The 21,437-nt window shown below is 38.4% G+C and overlaps 1 protein-coding gene across 3 annotated transcripts in view; it reads left to right on the top strand.

Annotated features, from left to right (window-relative positions):
* Window positions 1–6,536: 6,536 nt before the first annotated feature.
* The window catches only part of NFKB1 (nuclear factor kappa B subunit 1), a 137,549-nt gene continuing 122,648 nt past the window's right edge, over window positions 6,537–21,437 (top strand). For 2 of the 3 annotated variants that reach the window (XM_049885601.1, XM_049885600.1), the window contains exon 1: window positions 6,542–6,626. The gene's annotated coding sequence lies outside the window, so the exon portion shown is untranslated. Of the gene's footprint in view, window positions 6,627–21,437 lie in introns of all 3 variants that reach the window. The other variant, XM_049885602.1, reaches the window with a different exon arrangement.

Genomic DNA, 21,437 nt, shown 5'->3' with positions numbered 1-21,437 from the left:
GTCACTTCTGAGGTTCACCCTTCAGCCAAAGATTAGATAGACCCATAAAACAAAACGAGACTAAAGGGGCACACCAGCTCAGGGATAAGGACTGGAAGATAGGAGGGGACAGGAAAGCTGGAAATGGGGAACCCAAGGTCGAGAAGGGAGAGTGTTAATATGTTGTGGAGTTGTTAACCAATGTCATAAAACAATATGTGTACTAAGTGTATAATGAGAAACTAGTTTGCTCTGTAAACTTTCCTTTAAAGTACAATTAAAAAAAAGCAAAGATGTTGCTCTGAGGACTAAGGTACACCTGATCCAAACCATGGTGTTTTAATGGCCTCATGCATGTGAAAGCTGGACAATGAATAAGGAAGACGAAAGAATCGATGCCTGTGAATTATGTTCAAATCAAGGTGTTGGAAAAGAATATTGAATATACCATGGGCTGCCTGGAGAAATCTGTCTTGGAAGGAATACAGTCAGAGTGCTCCTTGGAAGAGAGGCGAGACTTCATCTCACATACTTTTTACTTGTTATCAGGAAGGATCAGTCCCTGGAGAAGGACATCATGCTTAGCAAAATAGAGGGTCAGCAAAAAAGAGGAAGACCCTCAACGAGATGGATTGACACAGTGGTTACAACAACAGGCTCAAACATAACAATGATTGTGTGGAGGGCAATGTTTCATTCTGTTGTCCATAGCGTCACTACGAGTCGGAACCGACTTGACAGCACCTAACAACAACAGAGATTATTGTGTCTACTGGTACTATATTACTTTGGGTCCAAATAATCTCTCATTTAGACTATAAGAGGATCATATAAAATTTTAACTCCTTCTTCCCTGAATAGTTTATTTAGGACATATCTTGCTATAAAATTCATTGTTTTGCCAAGTGATATTTTTGGTAAATTTCAGGGCAGTTAGCATTGAAAGGCAACAAAAGAATATTATTTTGTGATTCCTGTTAAGAGGAAAACAATAGATTCTCCGTTCCTTCTTCATTGCCTGTTATGGAGTGAATCATGTCCCCCAAAATGTGTGTCATCTTGGCTAGGTCATGATTCCCAGCATTGTGTGATTGTTCACCATTTTGTCATTTGACGTGATTTTCCTAAGTGTTGTAAATCCTATCTCTAAGATTTGATGAGGCAGGATTAGAGACAATTATGTTAATAAGGAAGGACTCAATCTACAAGATTAGGTTGTATCTTGAGTCAATCTCTTTTGAGTTACATAAGAGAAAAGCAAGCAGAGAGACGGGGGACCTCATACCACCAAGAAAGTTGTGCCAGAAGCAGAGTGCATCCTTTGGGCCTGGGGTCCTGTGCTAAGAGGCTCCTAGAGCAGGGTAAGGTTGATGACAAGGACCTTCCTCCAGAGCTGACACAGAGAAAGCCTTCCTCTGGAGCTGGTAACCTGAATTTGTACTTCTAGTCTTCTAGATTGTGAGAAAATAAATTTCCCTTTGTTAAAGCTATCCACTTGTGGTATTTCTGTTATAGCAGCAGTAGATAATTAAGACACTGCCTCAAAGAAAAGAATAAACAATGCCAGTACTTGTAGGCCTTCCGAAAGCTGCAGTTCTCTTCCACCACCTGCATTGTAGCCTTCTGGATATTGACTGAGTTGGATAGGGGTGAGCTTCTCTCATACCCTCTCCTTCTTTCTGATTCTTTCCATATATGGGATATGATTTTATGGTCAATTCTTTGGTGAAACAATACTGATTTCCCCTGTTTCCATCAGGCCCTTAGTTTACACTTTTTAGAAATAATAACGGGAGTCTTTTTGGAAATGCCTTTATTATTTACGGAAAGTACTTTAAGCACTTTTTTAGTGTGCTTTATAGAGGTGATATTAGTAAAAAAAATGTTGGGTAGTAGACGTCTAGATTTTTTATATTGTTACAAACTATAATTCTACTTCCTAAGCCTTTTTGCTACAAACTGTGCTTTCTTAAACATCTCAACAAGAAAAACCAGGCCTTGAGCCTTTCAGTGTCACTCCCAAACCATCAGTTCTGATGCCCCGTTCTTCTTCACGTAGACCAGCTTCTGGAATTATTTGCTCAGCATACAGATGGAACAAGTATGGTAAAAGGATATGACCCTGATGCATACCTTTTCTGATTTTAAACCACTCAGTATCCCCTGTGTTCGAACGACTGCCTCCTGGCCTATGTAGAGGTTCCACAAGAGCACAATTAAGTGTTCTGGAATTCACATTTTTCAAAATGTTATCCATAATTTGCTAGGATTCATACAGTAGAATGCTTTTGCATAGTCAATAAAGCACAGGTAAATGTCTTTCTGGTGTTCTCTGTTTCCAGCCGAGATCCATCTGACATCAGCAATGATATCCCTCATTCCAAGTCCTCTTCTGAATTCGGCTTGAATTTTCTGGCAGTTCCCTGTCGATATACTGCTGGAACTGTTTTTTAATTCTTTTCAGCAAAATTTCACTGTGTGTGATATTAATGATTTCGTTTGATAATTTCCACATTCTGTTGGATCACTTTTCTTTGGAATGGGCACAAATATGGAACTCTTCCAGTTGGGTGGCCAGGTAGTTGTCTTCCAAATTTCTTGGCATAGACAAGTGAGCATCACTAGCGCTGCATCCATTTGGTGAATTATCTTAATTGGTATTCTGTCAATTCCTGGTTCCTTGTTTTTTCACCAGTGTCTGAAGTGCAGCTTGGACTTCTTCCTTCAATACTATTGGTTCTTGATCACAAGCTACCTCCTGATATTGTTGAACATAGACCGATTCCATAGCAATTGTCCAAACCAAAAACCAAACCCATTGCCATCAAGTCAATTCTGACTGACAGTCAATCCTACAGGACAGAGTAGGACTTCCCATAGGGTTTCCAAGGAACGGCTGGTGAATTCAAACTGCCAACCTTTTGGTTAGCAGCCAAGCTCTTAACCACCTCGACACTAGGGCTCCGTAGCAACGGTAGTGAATATTCATTTAAACTGACAGAAAGATGCTAGTGTCTATAACATCAATGATATTCTCCTGTTAAATTTATTGATATCTCCATTTCTTTGCATTTTCATTGTCAAGAGAATAAAAGTCTGTATTCTACATGTGATCTTAAAAGAAAGATGGTTTCTTTGCCCTTTTCTATTAGGTTTATTCTTGATGATACAATCCATTGTAAAAATCACTTTTGTCCCGGTTGCTACATAAGAAGTCATTCTTTCTGGCTTTATTTGAGGAGCAGAGATTATATCTTCTTCTTTTGTAACCACTTATAGAGACTAATTGAGCACTCTCTCTATAAGATCTCAATTAACTGTGCAAACACAAGACAGAATACAGCAAGCATTTTAATGGAGGTGTAATGAAATGAAATATTTCCCTATCAGTAGGGAGAGATGCCACAAAGATAAGTGTATGGCCTAGTGGTCAATGGTGCAAAAGTTTATTTCTCTTAAAATTACGAGGAAATTAATTTCAAGTCCTTCACCTTCAAATAACTGCTTATAGTAGTACAGGCCTTCATCTCCCTTCAATCCTTTCTAGAACTCTGTGAGGTACGGCTATAATGTCATGCTTATTTTACCAGTGAGGAAACTGAAACTCAGACAAAGTAATTACTCAGATACCAAACCAAAAGCCAAACCCGTTGCCGTCGAGTCAATTCTGACTCATAGCAACCCTGTAGACAAGTAATAGACAAACTACTACTCAGCCAAAGTCACACAGGTAATTCAAGGCAAAGCGAGGACTCCAACTCAAGTCTGATTTTGAAGCTAGTGGAATCTTTCCATTTTGTCATTGCTCCTATAGCCAAGAACTGTGCCCCAGGTGTTCCTAAGCATGTTGAGTTGGCTCCATGACCCAAAGTAAACCATATGCACCCTTTATCGAAATACAATTCGCTCCTGTTCTATCCTCAAGATGGACCATGGAGTTTATGATTCTGTATTTGTGAGTCTCCGTTGCACACTATACAATTCCTCTTTATCAATGTATACACTATACAGATCTCAACCTCAGCATTCTCCAGACACCAACATTTCCAAACAGGGTTTTGTGAGAAGGGAAATTCTTGTGGTCCCAAATATTTTAGTGACAAACAACATGACGGGCCTTTTCCACAATCTCAATGCCTAAAATCCCGCACTTAGGCTTTTTTTTTTCCTTTGTAAATAAATGATAAATGTAAATATCCCTTGACACTTTAGGGTGAATGCATTTGTAGGCAGCATTCATGGAAGCAAGTATGAAGACAGTTTAGACAGAATTTTGAGAAACAAAGTAGCAATACAGAAAGGTTAACTGGTGATTAGAAAAGAGTAGACTAGAAACTTTTACAGTTTTGTCTGCTTCATACCTCCACCCCCAATTTTAAGTTCATTCTGTGGGATCATTGAGAATTGAAAATCTAATTTAATCATTTTCACCAATTAACACCTTTAATATTCGTTCACAAGAATGTCACAGTGGCTTCACACTTGTAACAATCCTGTCCCTCCATCATTTCTCCAATGAGGCTGCCAGCCCTGCTGAAAGAAAAGCGTGCGAGCTCACCCCTGTCCCATGAAGAGATACAACTCTCCTAACACTTTATTGTCTCCTGGGAGTCTGCAACCTTTGCACGCATGTCAGTGGCAAAAATCACTTCACAAACTATGTATCAATTGACTAAAATATAGTATTGGCAAAATTTATAATAATATCCTGTAAATAGTAACACAGGATTTATAAAAATTCATTAAGCCTTTAAAAAAAAAAAGTTGCCATGGAGTCGATTCAAACTCATGGTGACCCCATGTGTGTCAGAGTAGAACTGTGCCCTGTAGGCTTTTGGACGGCTGATGGATCTCTGGGTGAATTCTAACCTGCAACCTTTCGGCTTGAGCTCAGTTAACCATTTGCACCACCCAGGGACTTATGAATCCCCTGAATTCCAACTATTCACTCTAGAAGCTAAAAGAAGTAGCTTAAAGGTAAATTGTTGAGCAATCCAAAGATCACAGGGGCTCACCTCAGACCAGTTTAATCCCAATCAAATGATCCTCTGCTCTTCTGCCAAACGCTTCAGGGGGAAACAGGCCTGCAAGGCAGAGCGGAAACTTGCTAGGGGCAATCTAGTATCTTGCAACACTGCCTGGTTGTTACCTGATTCCTGACATTTTAAAAGTAAATTTGCAGAATTGTCACTGAACTCAGTAGTGGGAAAAAAAAAATTTTTTTTTTTAAAGGTGCTCTAAAACACACATCTGTTTCAGCTCAAGATGTCTTATCTGGGGAGCTAATCCACACCAGGGCATCCCCAGGCCCGTGCCTAGCACAATGCCTGGCATGTAAAGAAGCTCAAATGACCAGTGAATGCTGGTCACTGACAGGCTCATCTGTGGTTTCTAGTAGCGGTCCCTTCAGAAAAACAAACAAAACAGAAAATTTCCCTGCCAGATCAGTATGTATTTATGGGCTGTGACCGGAACCATTGCTACCACCATCACTATAGTCTATCCACAGTAATTATTATAAAAGCCTAGCAATGCCCTGTAGATGAAAGTTCTGGATAACTGCCATATAACCAGGGGGTTTAAGATCTCACTAAAAAAAAAAAAAAAATTAAAAGTAGATGTTTATACTTCACTGGAAACAAATCAATTATAATATTGAAATTCCAGTTTAAATCTGAAGAGACGTGAGTGTAATTGAGACATACTTAAATGGAACACACAGATGAGATTTATTTTTATAAACGGTATGCTTGGATCCTTGCCGACCCATCCCCTCCAGCGGGTCGGGCCTGCGCTGAGGGGCTCTATGATGGTCCGACTCTAAGAACTGCACAGCCTCCGCCTCCGCGGCCTCCGCACCGCCTGCTTCCAGGGACAATCCAGCCCCGCCGGCGCTTCTAGGGGGCGTCCCCACTCGGGAGCGCCCAACCGGCAAGTGGCAGCCCCGCATGGGGCCCCAGCGTCCCGGCCGCCTCCCTCACGCCCCTCGTCCTGCGCCCCGACGCGGCCCAGGAGGGCGGGAGCCGAATTAGGGTAGCGAGGCCGGGCCGGGGGCGCGCGGGGCCCCCAGAAGTGCGGGCTTCCCCCACCCCCGGCGGCGACCCCACCTCCCGCCTCCGCCGCGTGCGCGCGTGTGTCCGTCTGTCTGTCTTCTCTCTCGACGTCAGTGGGAATTTCCAGCCAGGAAGTGAGAGAGTGAGCGAGAGAGAGAGCAAGAGAGAAGTGCACCAGCGAGCTGGGGCAGGAAGAGGAGGTTTCGCCACCGAAGCGGCCCGGCGACGCGCTGACAGCTTCCCCTGCCCTTCCAGTCGGTCGGGCTCCCGCCGCCGCCGCCGCCCACGGCCTGCGCCCTGCCGCCCGCCCCGCTCCGAGAGCCCCTCGCCACCCAGGCCGGAGCCGCCGCGGCTGGGAAGACGGCGCCGCTGCGGCCCGGCCACCGCGCGCCCTGCGCTTCCCTCCGCCCGCGCTGCGGCATGGCGCGGCGCTGACTGGCCCGGCCCGGCGAGACCGCGCGCCCTCCCGCTCCTACCCGCCCCGCACCCGGACAGCTTCGACTCCGGCCTCTTCGTCCCCGAGCCCCCAGGCCCGCGCTGCCCCGGACGGGGAGCCCACAGGCGCAGTGAGGCCAGCGCAGACTCGCGACCACGGTAAGCCAAACTCGGGCCAGTGGGGGCCACGCTAGGAACGTGTGGCCCGAGTCCCGCCACCAACCCACCCCGCACCCTCTACAGCCGTGCTCGCACTTCCTCATTCCTGCGCTAACCGCTGGGCTACACCGTAGGAAGAGGTTGACAGTAGTTGCGAAGCACATGGGATTGGCGAGAGAGGGGAAAAGACATCCGGACATCGCAGGCGCCGATCGGCCGAAGGGCCGCAGCCGCTGGGGCCGTCCTTTCCCTTCCCCTCCATGAACTCCAGCTGGGAACGGGAACCTTAGGGGAACTCTTTGCAAACTTTTTATTTAATCCTCACCCCCACCCCCGTTTGGGTGGTGGAGAGAGGGTTGAGATGCACTGTGGCGCGGAGAAGACTGGGGAAGGTGGTTGGTGCAGTGCTGAACCAGATTTCACCTAAGGGCCTTTCCATAAAATGAAAGCAGAAGTGCATGTCAGTCGTCTTGGCTTGGAAAACCCTCCCTAACTCCTCAGAATTGTATAGGAGAGGCTTTCTCTTCCTTCTGTTTCTGAAAGAAACCCCATTTCACATACCCTGCACACACCCCAACCGGGATATAGTATATTCACCTACTGTAGAACCTGTACGTTAGTTTTCAAAAATAAGAAGGGCCTGACATTTGAGAGGGAAAACAGACTACCTACTTAGATCACTTTTGAGGCCTCTTGATTTTGTAGAACACTTGGACAGTGGCACGTGCATAATCTCTAAAACAAATGTTATAAATAAAGCTTATCCCAAATGCAAGTTTTCCTGGGGTCTTTAAAATACACCCAGATGAGGATGTTTGCTCTGATTCATTGGTCTATCCTGAAACTTAAATAGGACTTAATGCAACAGGATTTGATTAGCAAGGTTTCAGACCTATTTATGGACTTTGTTAAGTAGGGTTTTTCAGTATTGTATCTTATGAAATAACCATATTTAACGTAAAGATTTTGTTATAAAGCTTATGAACGGAAAAACGATTATGGATTACTAAAACATTTAATGGCTTTGGCATAAAAATGTTCTTCCACCAACTGGTCATCTTTGATAAACACGAAAGCTTGGGATCTAGATGTTCGGTGATTATTTTTCTAGCAAAATTCTTCAACTGAATATTCTTGAGTAGTTTACGTGATTGTTGGTTAAAACTTTAACAGGAAAACTTGATTAAAACAAAGACCTTAGCTGAAGAATATTGTTTTCCTGATTTTAATATTGTGCTTTCTAGAGATGAATCCTTTTACCATCTAATGCACTATAGAAATCGTGTAAATAACTTAAAGCAAAAAAAAAAAAATTTTTTTTGAGCTTCTGAGATTGGGGAGATAGGAAATAAGAAATTTGTTTCCTGTAGCATTTTACATTTATCATGTAACTGAGTTGCTAAAATGAAATGAACATATATGATAAGGGAAATGGGGACTCTCCTGAGATGATTCATCCTTGTTGATATACCTGCAACTCCTAATGCCCTCCAGAGCTTGTTCAGATAAAATGTCTTCCTGGGCCAAAGCCTACTGGACAGACTGGAACACAAAGGAAGACTCATTACATGTAGATTTAATGCTGAAATTAAATACTGCTTGTTGTGAGTAGCAAACCACTTCTAACAAGTTTGAAAGACTTTTTAAAGAAAACAGTACAATCCTATTAGGACTTGGTGGTAATTTGAAATGCTGTTATCTTTGCTTTGAAACTTCAATTTATTGGTATTTTCTGCAGTTTGCACTCACTTGGCCTGAATAAATGCCCCTGTTGTTCAAACTCAGTTAGTAAATACTGGAGTATACATACAAAATAGTCATTCCCCTTTGTAAGCACTACTTTGATCTTTGCACTTCCTTTTTACCTCTTAAACAAGATCATCTGTGATGACTGAATTGCAGTTGCAGGAAGCTCAATTAGTCTGAAATGAGGCAGGATTTTAAATTCAGTAATCATCTAGCTCATATGTCTCTTGTCATTGTTCCTTTGAACAAATTGAAGGTAGTTTGAGAAGTTAATATCTATGTACGGCTTTTTAAATTATTATTACTGGTTTCAAACGTCCAGATAATGATGAAGTGTGTTACTACTTAGACTTTCAGGGATTGTTCATTGTGGTAGAAAGGAGGTCCAGATAAGGAATTGGCGGCTACTTGGATCTTGGAGTATCATTCAGTCAGCAAGGCCTTAAATGTTTTACCTAATTTATGAGAGGTATTCCCCTGTTCAGAAGAGGTGAAAGTTCTGGCTTCTGGGGGGAAGTGGTTACTCATAACCTTCAATTAGTTTGAACTTGGGAGAAATAAGAACAGTAGTTGGCATTTTAAAACAGTAAGTTAAAAATTATGTCTAAGTTCTCATATGGATTTTTGATAAAGCACTATAAAAAAAATACCATCTTTTTCTTCTTCAGAGTTCATGAGGAGTAAATGTGCTGCCTGAGCACTGGCGAGGGCCCAGTGGGAAATGTACTTAGGACTGCTGAGTAGTTTAGCCTGTAAAGATTCAAGTTATGCTCTCCTGGTCTGCAGATCTAGCTGGAAAGGAACCACATTAACAGGAATGAATGTATACAAATCAGTGTCTTACAGAGTTTCTGGTTAATTTGTCCTACCTTTTATAGGAAGGTGTCTTTTTTTTGGTTGGTTGATTGGTTTTCTGTTTATAATATGAATCCTATATGTTTTGATTGTTGGAAGAGGAGAAGGAAGAATAGAATTTTAGGACTGGAGGAGACTGTAAGACGTTTTGTTCCTGTTCCTACGTTTACGTCTGATCAGACTTTTCTCTCAGTTCAATGACAACTGCTTCTTGGTGACCAGTAAACCACACTGGAGCTATTTACCCTTGTTGCTGGGAATTATTTCTCATTTGCGTTCTTGCACTTCCCATAAATACTGAACTCACAGTGTTCATAGTTAAAGGTGAGCAGGTGAATCCCCAGGAGCAGATAGGATTTTGAATTGATTTAGGAAACCTAAGGGTTTTAAAGAACTAGAAGCATAGACCTTGAGGGGTTCAGAGTCAGGGAGCAATGTTTTGACAGCATGGCATAGTCGTGCCAAATCAGTCAGGCTCCTAGACTGGTTTTTATAAAAAAATACTCATATTTGAAACCAGAATTTTGCCCAGTTAATAGTTACAGTAACATAACCAAACCTCTTATCTTTGTAGTATTTCATTGATGAATATCCAGTGTCTCACTGTTAGATAAAAAAAAGTGGTAACATTCTTTTCATGATGATGAAATTGCTTCATACCTTTGGTTACTGCTGTATTAGAGGGTGTTTCTGGGTGCAAATCAATATCATGTCTTTCAGACTTGCAGGTGAAGTTGGTAGACCTAGCCTGGAAGATCAGCCTATAGTTTAGAAAATAAGATGAGAAATAAAATCTCATTGCTTCACCACAAATAATTTAAAGACTAATTTGAACACTTTCGCACAAGATAAAAGCAATGTAAAGTATGATTTGTTACAGATAATGGAATGTTCAAGAGTATAGGTTATGGCTGAAAATATTTGTTTTGATTTAACTAGAAAAGATTCCTTTGTATTTTAAAATTTTAAGTCAATTAATCCTTATTCTCTCCTTACATTTTCTGTAATAACTAACACAGATGTGATTTTCAATAGTATAAGACTTATCTGCTTTAACTTATTGCCTGTTTTTGAAGTTAGAATAATGATTGTTGTTGGATACCATCGTGTCAATTCCAACTCATAGTGACCCCCTGTGACAATGTAGAACTGCCCCATCGGGTTTTCTACGCTCCAATCTTTATGGGAACCGACTACCATGTCTTTCTCCTATGGAGCCTCTGGGTAGGTTCCAGCTGTCAACCTTTAGGTTAGCAGCTGAGTGCTTAACCGTTGCACTGCCTGGGCTCCTTGATTACTGATGGTTTAATTCTTCCTTCCAAATTGGCTTGTTACTTTTCAATTACATTTTACCATTATTAATATTAATAATGGCAAAATGTAGTGTTAGTACATTAATAGACTTGATTTCTCTGAATCATGGAAAACAGTTCCTTACTGATGGAGCTTTAAGAAAGAATGTAAAGATTCTATATGAATTATTCTTTAACAGAGCCTATGTTATAAAAAAGAGAGCTATCTGAAGAGAATCAGAATAATACAGTTCCAGTTAAAAAGAAATCAGGTCCATACTGACAAACAGGGAATACTTGAGGTTTAGAACTGTGCTTGTTGATACTGTGGTAAGCAACCAGTAACTATTTGTCGAATGAATGATTTTAGGGTTTTTTTTTTTTTTTAACAGGTGGTCTTTTTCTACGAGGAATAAAAATTAAACAATTTTGCTTTGCCTTCTTGAAAGGAACAAGCCAAAAACACAGTTCTGTCTTCCTAGGTATTATGTTATTAACTAAAGTGCACTTGCAGTTTTGTAATTTATGTTAAAGTACCTAGCACCTTCTAGAAGGGAAACATTTCATTCCCAAAGAGGAATTTATGAACTGAAAAAAAAAAAAATTGCCTTCTAGTTCCAAAGTATTAAGAGGCAGTTATCCAGCATGATAATAAAGTAATTGAAATGATAAAAGGTACTTGTACAAGCAAGCACAAGTTCTTGACTAAATTAGAATTTCTCTGAGTCTCCGTTAAAACTGTAACTTCAATCTTAGTATGTCCAAAGAAGTAATCAGCGCTTACAAGCACTGCGGTGTAATCTGGGGATTGTTAAGGCCTATCTAAATTCGCCAACCAAAAAGCAATAAAATATATTACGATAAAAAAAATGATATCCAGAATTAAATACTTCTTACCCTTAAATATGTGACTGTTAGAAGTTACTAGATGGGAAACCTCAGGCTGTTAGCAGGGTTTACTGTACTTACAACGTTTATACTCTTATGATTTTGCAACATTATAAAACCTGAGGTCTCGTGATATTGTAGCATTTTCTGCAAAGTGACCTTGAAACTCTGAATATAATCACTTATTCTATGTGAACAAAGTTTATGAAAATGAAATTATACCACCCAGACTAGAAAAGAGCAAAATGCCAACACACCCTCTCCTAGTGTCATTGTACTCCCAGAGGTTTAACCTAAAGGCAGCCTTTTGAGAAGTCAGAACCTTTTTTTCCTTCTGTAGCCCTGTCTGCCTTGCTGCCCACTTAATTCTGCTTCTGATCTTGACCTTTCTTCCCATCACTGACAAACTGACACTTGTTTAAAAAATTAATTGCACAAATATATATGTGTAATATTTTTGTTACTAACGAACTGAGAAAGAAATTAAATGTTTTTACTTATATAACAAGTGCATTGTAAAGCTATCATTGTTGAAAAGTATTCCAAAGGTGGATAGCAGCAGTGTTTGTTAGTTAAAATAATAAAATAACCGAAGCACTCTGCCTGTGGCTTCTATGTGTCTTCTCACCAAAAAGAAACCAAACTCACTACCATCAAGTCGATTCCGTTCATAGTGACCCTATAGGACAGAGTAGAACTGCCCCAGTGAGTTTCCAAGGCTGTAATCTTTACAGAAACACACTGCCACATCTTTCTCCTGTGGAACCACTGATGGGTTCAAACTACCGACCTTTTGCTTAGCAGACTAGTGCTTTAAGCACTGTGCCACCAGGGCTCCTCATATCACCAGATAAATCTTGTATTTTATGATGTAACCAGCTCAGTCTACTGCTTCTGGGCATGAAGAGAATCATAAACAAAACACACAGGGTTATAATTTATAATTCTTTACTGGGAGCACTGTTGGCGCAGTGGTTAAGAGCTTGGGTGCTAACCAAAAGGTTGACAGTTTGAATCCACCAGGTGCTCCTTGGAAACCCTATGGGGTAGTTATACTCTCTGTCCTGTAGGGTTGCTATGACTTGGAATCGACTTGCTGGCAGTGGGTTTTGGTCTTTTTTTTTTTTTTTTCCTATGCTAGTCAAAAGTGTATGAACAATCCATACATTTCATATTGGCCAATAAAGCTATTGGATTTTTTTCTCCGATTTGAGTCTTTACTGATCAGTGAGGCTCACAAGTGTTTCTGGGTGGAGCCCTGGTGGCACAGTCGTTAAGAGCTTGGCTGCTAACCGAAAGATCAGCAGTTTGAGTCCACCAGCCACTCCTTGGAAACCCTATGAGGCAGTTCTACTCTGTCCTATAGGGTTGTTGTGAGTCAGAATTGACTCGATGGCAACAGGGTTTTTTCTTTTCTTTTCTTTTTTTAGTGTCTCTAGGAGAGAGATTTACTTTTGCCAACTTGAACTAAAGAAGTACAAGGCCTGCATAATATTAAGCATACCTCTTTAGAAAACAGTTAGTTAACATTTAAAAAAGTAATTTGATAGCTATAATGAATTTTATTTGTCAAAATAGCAGTTTTATTTTGCTTACCACCATGTCGCATGTTATTTGGACTAAACATTTTATACCGTGTAAAAAAAAAAAATTTTTTTTTTTTATTGTATTTCAGCGGTTGGGCATACCCATCCCTCATTTTTATCTCCACAAATCAATTCTAACATACCAAGCATGCAAAGAAGAAAAAATTAAAGGTGTTGACAGGCTCCCAAATCAACCTACATTTTATTGGTTGTGTGTCCAAGCTTGCAATTCATTTAAATAGCTTGTGAAAATAAATTACTTAATTGTCTTAGAAAGTGTGCCTTCCAAGACAAGAATTTTAGGAATGAAGAGAGTGACTATTTTTGGGTGTTTTTTCACAAATTCCTGACTAGAGATGCGTGGTTTATTAATATTTGAAGAACCTCGTTGTCTATCAGTTATTAACTTAGATATAGGTTTTCTGGAGGGTTTAGCAGTGTATTGGTGTTTGAACATTAAGGCTTTATTTTTAACTTCAGTGTCTTTTTTTTTTTTTAAATGGAGTGGTGTGATCCGTTAATATAATGCTCTACATGTATAATAATATGAGCACTTTTATAATTTATAAAATTAAAGACCATAAGGAAGGATGTTGTTCATATAAAGGAAATTTGAAGTAGAAAGAAAGGAACATGAACAAGGTTAAAAATAAAAACTAAATTTAATGTTTTTCAGTTCTGTTGGATATTCAGTAGTATACTTAGGGAAAATACAAAACCATTGATTTACATACAGTTAAAACTGAGAACTGATAAATGAGGCTCACTGATTTAAAAAAAAAGCTAGGAAGTAGAAAAGAATTATTTTTAAAGAAATTCGCTTACACTGCTAATTTCAAACCAGCCAGGAAGCCTAGGAAAATAGTTTTTGAAGGCAATACATTAAAATGAGCCAAAAAAAAAAAAATCTAGTCCCATACCATATTCATTGAATCCATTCATTTATTATGCTGCTAATATATTTGTTGTTGTGTGCTGTCAAGTCGATTCTGACCCATAGCGACCCTATAGGACAGACTAGAACTGCCCCATAGGACTTCCTAGGTTGAAATCCTTGTGGTAGCAGATCACCAGGTCCTTTCTCCCACCGAGTGGCTGGTGGGTTCGAATCACGGATCTTTCGGTTAGCAGCTAAGCAATGGGCTCCTTGCTAATACACAATAAGGTATGTAAGTTCAGTATTATGTCTTTTTTTTTTTTTTTTAAATCTAAGACTTGAAAGATTTGGTCAAAACAAAGGAACAAAGGATAATAAAAGCATAGGTAAACCTTGAGGAGGAGAGTCCTCTATAAAATTAAGACCTAAACTTTGTTCTTGACTTGAGTATGGAGATAAAGAAAAATAATCTGGAAAGGTGAATCAGAATTCCAGGGAAAAGCATAAATTCTATTTCTCCTAGAGGAGAAGGGGAAGGTCGTAATGAAAAGGGTAAGAGAAAGGTTGCCCTTGGATAGAACATTTTTTGCAGGTGTTTCACTGAGGATTACCTTATTTTTGATTATTTGAAAACAATGGACATTTTCCCCACATTCTCAAAACATTTTAGAAGTCTGTTGTGATTAACCAAACATACATCTGGGGAATTAAAATCAAAAGCATAGTATCTGACAACAGTTAAATGTATTCCCTTGCTCTTATGCCATGTGATAACAGTAATTTGATAAAAAGTGTTTTGTTGGTTTCTTTCCATGTTTTTACCTGATTTCCCATTCTAGTGATTTAACCAAATTTATAAGCATACCTTAAAACGTTTTAATATTTCATGACAATTTTAATACATTACATAATCAGTCATTTATCCTGAAGTTACAGTTCTTTTTTTATGATGGGCAGGGAAAGCATCCTATTTCTCTTAAAAAGTCCACTTTAATAGCGAAATCAGAGTTAGTCCAAGCTGTTTAAAGAGGTAGTTCAATCTTGTGTTGAAATAGATGATTTGGGGGCGTAGTTGTCCTATATTTTCTAAATATCTGTTAAACTGAAGGAGTCCAGAAAACAATAAATTTATTGTTGAAGCACAATAAGTATTTTCACATAGATTTCCCCATCAGTTAAGTGCTCGAGTGCTAACCGTAACATTGGTGGTTCGAACCCATTCAGAGACCCCCTTGAAAGAAAGGCCTATTGATCTACTTCCAAAATGTCACGGCCTTGAAAGCCCTGTAGCACACATGGGGTCTCCATGAGTTAGTATCAACTCAACAGCAACTGGTTACTGGTTATGCCGATATCAAATTTATCATCATCTACCCTTGCCCCCCCCCCCCCCGCCCCGGGCCTGCCAATTGCTACTCCCAGCACGTTAGAGCATACAGTTACTAGCCTACTGTGGTCCTTTCAGCATTTCCCACGCAAAAAATCTTGGAGCCCTTCCTTCATGTTTACTTATTCTTCTCCAGTCAGTCACCAGGTTCTATCAGTTCAGCCTCCTTCTTATCTCTGGAATCCATCCCTTCCTCATTGAATTTCAAGCTTTCATTATTACTATCTCCTGAGGTATAATTGTCTTCTGCTTCATTCCATCCTTTATGCCAGCATTTCTAAAGTGCTGGTCAGTTTTCTAACGTGCAAGTCTGGTCATGTCACTCTCTTTATATTTCTAAAGTGCATCTCAGTTGTCTTCACAAGCCGATTCTTGAGCACCTCCCCTCCATCCTTGCTCCTCACCGATCCCATTTCTCCAGTCACCCATATCAACTTTCAGTTATCCTCAGTGTTTTCTCATTGTGAATACCTTTACATATATACACCTTGTGTGAGGAGTGCCCTTCATTCCTAGACATTGTGCTAACTACTCAATTCAGGCCTAGCTCCCTTATCACCATTTCTCCCATCCTCTTCTCTCCACTTTTCCTGACCACCCCGTAAAGAGTTCTCTTGACTTCTTATGCCTTCTAGACAAGTGTTTTGTCTTACTTATTTTTTGTTTACACAGTACCAGGTAAGGTTGCTGAACGAATAAGTAAAAAAAACTAGACAAAATATCAGGAGACTGTGATATTAATATATATATATATATAAATATTTGCCCTGGTGGCAAAGTGGTTAAGAGCTCAGGCTGCTAACCAAAAGGTAGGCAGTTCGAATCCACCAACCGCTCCTTGGAAATCCTATGGGGCAGTTCTACTCTGTCCTATAGGGTTGCTATGAGTTGGACTTGACTAGATGGCATACAACAGCAACAACATGTGACTCTGGGCAAGTTAATTAATTTTTCTGGCTCTTATTTTCTCTGTTTAAAAAAAAAAAGGGCTAGAGTAAATGAGCATCAAAGTTATTTGTTTCTTTGATATAATTATAGTATTTGGAAGGCTTCAGTTTTTTGCCATATTGAGATAGAGCAATTTAAGGAAAACGCATGCAAAGCCATGTATTGATTGTCAGTGTGTGAACTATCCATTTTGTAGATCATCAGTTGTAATTTTTGGTCTCAGACTAGTTTCTTCTTGATATCCAGATGTTTCTCAGATCGCATGTTTTCATTATTAATTAGGCCTTACTATAAGCTCACATATTTCTCCAGAGAAATTTATGGCAAACTTGAGAAAGAAATTGAATATAGAAATCAATATTTGAGTTTCATGAGCTATTTGGGTGTCTCATTAATTATAACTGTATTTGGAGGAGGAAGAAGGGGAGGTAATGGTAGTGCGAGCTAAATCGTCATCTGCCATAGCAGGAACACAATAGAATGTCTAAAGTTGATAAATCAACAATGGTGTAAGCGTATTATTTGCAGATTTGAAAAGAACCACCAGGAAAACCAAAAAAAAAAAAAAAAGCTAAAAACCTTAAGAAGTCATTCTCTCTGGGAAACAGGATTGGAGGCAAGGAGAGGTAGGCAGGGGAGATGAATCATGGCCCTTCCACTTTTGCATAATAGGATTTTATTTGTTAACTATTAGTTAATTCATTTGAATATATGCCGAGGCTTTTCTATGTGTCAGACATGGTTCTAGGTACTGGGAATGTGTAACACTGAAGAAAATAGAAATCCCTGACTTTTTGGAGCTTGGATCATATAATGTTTTCAATTTTTAAAAATTTTTTCTTATATCGGCCTTTTAAAAATTGAAGAATAGCATAACTTTAAAAAGCACACAAATCATAAGATTACACGTTTATTGATTTGTCACAAAATGAACACACCTAACCTGGGTGGTGGTTAAGAAATAGAACATTACCAGTTTCCCAGAAGCCCCTTTTCTGCCCCTTCTTAGTCAAGACCCCTATCTTATACTCAAATTTAAAAGGTTTCACTAATACTTTAGTATTACATGCACGTGGCTTCCATGACTCAAATTCATCCATATTGATGATCAAGAGTTGACTCAATGAAATATTCCCATGGGGCTAATAAAGAGCTTCACACAAGTAAGAACTCTTCTATGGTTAAGACCCTAAGGTCAATCCAGTTTCGTATTTTCTTCGCTAAACAAAATAAATTTTTCTCCCTAAGATGTTAGCAAAAATAAAAAACAAATCATGTTTTCACATTAATTTTTTATTAATTTAAGGGTAAATATTTTGCTAATTGGCAAATATTCAAGGTCACTGACAAAGAGACATGGAAAAAAGAAGTTTTTCTTTGGACCTTATCACACATAGAAGAAAGAGTATTCTTTACCTATTTCACACCACTCACTTTATACACTGACATCTGCGTATATTAAGGGTTTACCTACATGAGTGGTCATTAGGGGAAGGACTTCCTAACTTGATTTAAGGACTGAAAGTTCCACTTTATAAGGCCTGATTTTTATGCTTGCAAATCATTGCTTTTTGTGTGTAAATGGAGGTTATTGTGATTGTTTCTTTGAAAGAACTCTTCTCCCTTCAGGCTGATTTTAGCCATGTCAATAAAACCAAATGTCACTGGTTCACATGATGAATTCTCACCTTTTAAGATATAAAGTACACTTTTTTTATGGAGTTTAGAGGATTAATAAGAACTAATTCAATCGAAACTAAGGTCATAATCAGATTCAAAAGAACTAAATCAGTTGCTCTGTATTTGGTCAAAAGAATACTAATCTCTAATTCATAATCCATGAGGTCGGCTTCCTCCTTTATCTGAAAATACAGATACTCCAAAATGATACTCAAGACAAAGGCTAGATATAGAAATTAAAATTCTACCATACTATGTTTTTAGGGAAGAGGAAATCCATAGCACTAGAAATGTGGAAGCAAAAGGTTTCAGAACAAAGTTCAGTAAGTCAAATCCTTTTATGATGCCACCTGAAAGAGCTCAAACTTTAAACAAATGTAATAAATTATTTTTTATATGGGAATGGAAGGCATCGATACCCTCGGAGTGACTTTAGTTATAACGTGTGAGGTTTTACCTAATTTATTATAATCTTTTGAGAAATTTTGTAGATCTACAAGATATTCTCACCTGATTTTATCCTACTATAGTATTATTTTTAAAAATTGCTTAGAATGGAATCTGTCACTTGAGATACATGACACTTAAATTACAGTAAGATTTGAAAGTGTTCAAAACAACTTTTTGACCCTATAAATTTCAGTCAGCTGTGATTGAGAAAACAACCATGAGCAAAGATTTGTTTCTTATGGAGCACATTGGAATGCGTTCTAATCACTTTTCTAAGAAAATGCCTGTCCCCCATGGTTATAGTGGACAAGATACAGCAAGAATTTGCATGCTTCTTTCATCCTGGGGAATGAGGTTATATACTATGTTTTATTGATTCTAAGTGGCACTTCCCTCCCTTTCCCCCACAAACACAATTTAACCCATTGGCTTAATTATATGTATTTGAAGATTTTCTGGATATCTTTCTGTTATTGATTTCTAATTTAATTCCATCATATTTAGATAAAATATGCTGTATATTTTCACTTCATAAATGTTCCACGTGCCTTTGGGAATATGTATTCTGTAGTCTTTGGGTGGGGTGTTCAGCACATACATTTATATTAAGTTGGCTGACGGTGTTTATAAATAATCTATGTCCTGATTTTCCTGTCAATTTACTTTTTTCGATTATTGAGAGATGTTAAAAACCCCAATTATAATTTGAATTTCTCTGTTTCTTTCTTTAGTTCTGCCATTATTTGTTCCATGTATTTTGAAACTCTGTTATACACTTTTAAGATCATTTTTTTCTCTTTGATTAATTGATTCTTTTATTGTTATAAAATGTCGCTCTTTATCCCTGGTAATACTCCTTTTCTTGACATCTACTTTATCTGATATTTTAATACAGCCTACTTTTTTATGATGAGTATTTGCATGGTATAATTGGCACAATTTTCCATCCTTATACTTTTAATTATCTGTATCTTTATAATTAAAGTGCATTGCTTATAAAAAGCATATACTTACGTCTTGCTTTTTTTCTTCCAATCTAACAATCTATTTTTTATAGGTGAGTTTAGTCCATTTACATTTAGTGTAATTCTTGATATAATTGGGTTTAAGTTTATCATCTTGCTCATTGTTATGTATTTGTTCCATCTGTTCTTAATTCATTTTCCTCCTTTCCTGCCATCCTTTGGCATTTTTTTTTTTAAGTTTCATTTTATCTCCTTTGTTTTTCTTTTTTTTTTAGTGGTTGCTTTAGAGATTACAGTATTATCTATGAGTCTACCATGAATTAATATTATAATGCTTCACATGTAAGAACTTGACAACAGCACACTTCTGCTTGTCCTCTTCCGTTCCCCTGTGTTATTATTGTTATACATTTTACTTCTGCGTATGTTGTAAATCCCAAAATATATTGATACTGTTTCTCTTTGAACAGTCAATTGTCTATTTAAGAAATTAATAAATCAGAAAACAAAGTCTTATACTTACCACATATTTATCATTTTCATTTCTTCATATAGGTCCAAATTTCTCTGTGAAATAGTTTTCCTTCAACAGGAAGAACTTTTTTTTTAGTATGACTTTTAGTACATGTCTGTAGTGATGACTTCTCAGCTTTTCTTTATTTGCAATTGTTGATTTCACCTTTATTTTTAAAGGATATTCTCACTGAATGTAGAATTTTAGGCTGATCATTTTTCCTTTATTTTTCCTTTAGTCTTTAAACATGCCTTTAACATTGTCTGTCGTCTTACATTGTTTCTGATAAGAAGTCAGCTGTCATATTTATCTGTATTCCCCTGTATGTAATTTGTCTTTTTTTTGTCATTGGCTGCTTTTAGAATTTTTGTCTTTAGTATTAGTTTTTAGAAGCTTGGCTATAATATTCCTAAACATGTTTTTTTGTCTTTATACAACGTGGGTATCTTTGAGATTCTTAGACCTACGAGTTGAATTTTTAAAACAAATTTGGAAAACTTTCTACCATTATTTCTTCAAACATTTTTTTTCCCTCTTTCTTGTTCTGGAACTCTAAATTACACATATGTAAAACCTTTTGATATTGTCCCATAACTCCCTTCATTTTTTTCTGCTGTGTTTCTCTCTCTGCATCAGTTTGAAGATTTGTTGACCTTTCTTTATCTTTCTAAAAAGTTGGCAGTTCGAATCCATCAGCTGCTCCTTGGAAACTGTGGGACAGTTTTGCTCTGACCTATAGGGTTGCTATGAGTTGGAATCAGCTCAACAGCAGTGGGTTGTTTTCTTTTACAGAGCCCAATATGCAGTTCATCTGGTGAAACTTTTATTTCATTTCTAGAATTTCCAGTTGCTTCTTTTCTGCATTCTCTTCTGCGTATATACAGTTGTCCCTTGATATCCACAGGGGATTGGTTCCAGGACTCCCTGCGGATACCAAAATCTTAGGATGCTCAAGTCCCTTATATAAAATGATGTAGTATTTGCATATAACCTATGCACATCTTCCTATGTACGTTAAATTGTCTCTAGATTGCTTATTATACCTAATACAATGTAAGCGATATGTAAATAGTTGTTACACTGTATTGTTTAGGAAATAATGACAAGAAAAAAGCCTTTTTTTTTTTCTTTTTCTGAGTATTTTCAGTCCGAATTTGGTTGAATCCACAGATATGGAACCGGCAGATATGGAGGGCTGACTGTAGTTTCCATTTCTCTGCTTAAATTCCCTATCTGATCACTCAATATGACTATAACCCAGTCCAGTGCCGTCGAGTCGATTAGTCCTCGGCTATTAATTCTAAAATCTGTGTCATTTTTTTCTTCTTGATCACATTTTCCTGCTTTGTTATATGCTTAGTCGTTTTCTATTGTTTGCTGTACGTTACGGATATTACACTGTGGAGAGTTTGGATTTTTGTCTTCCTTCAAAGAGTGTAGAGTTTTGTTGTAATTAACTTACTGGTGGATTACTTGGTTTTACTAAGAAAGGCTTAAAGTAGCCCTTATTCTAGGGTGCGGCCCTTACTCCTAATACATGGTCTTTCTAGAGTCACAACTGAATCTCAGAATTTTCCGTGAGTTCTCCCCACCCTGACTGATTGGAACATCAGTGTCTCTCTG

The sequence above is a fragment of the Elephas maximus genome, chromosome 5, assembly GCF_024166365.1.
Source record: "Elephas maximus indicus isolate mEleMax1 chromosome 5, mEleMax1 primary haplotype, whole genome shotgun sequence".
Lineage (NCBI taxonomy): Eukaryota > Metazoa > Chordata > Mammalia > Proboscidea > Elephantidae > Elephas > Elephas maximus.
The sequence above is the reverse complement of the archived record's forward strand: the minus strand, read 5'-3'. Positions and strand labels throughout refer to the sequence as shown.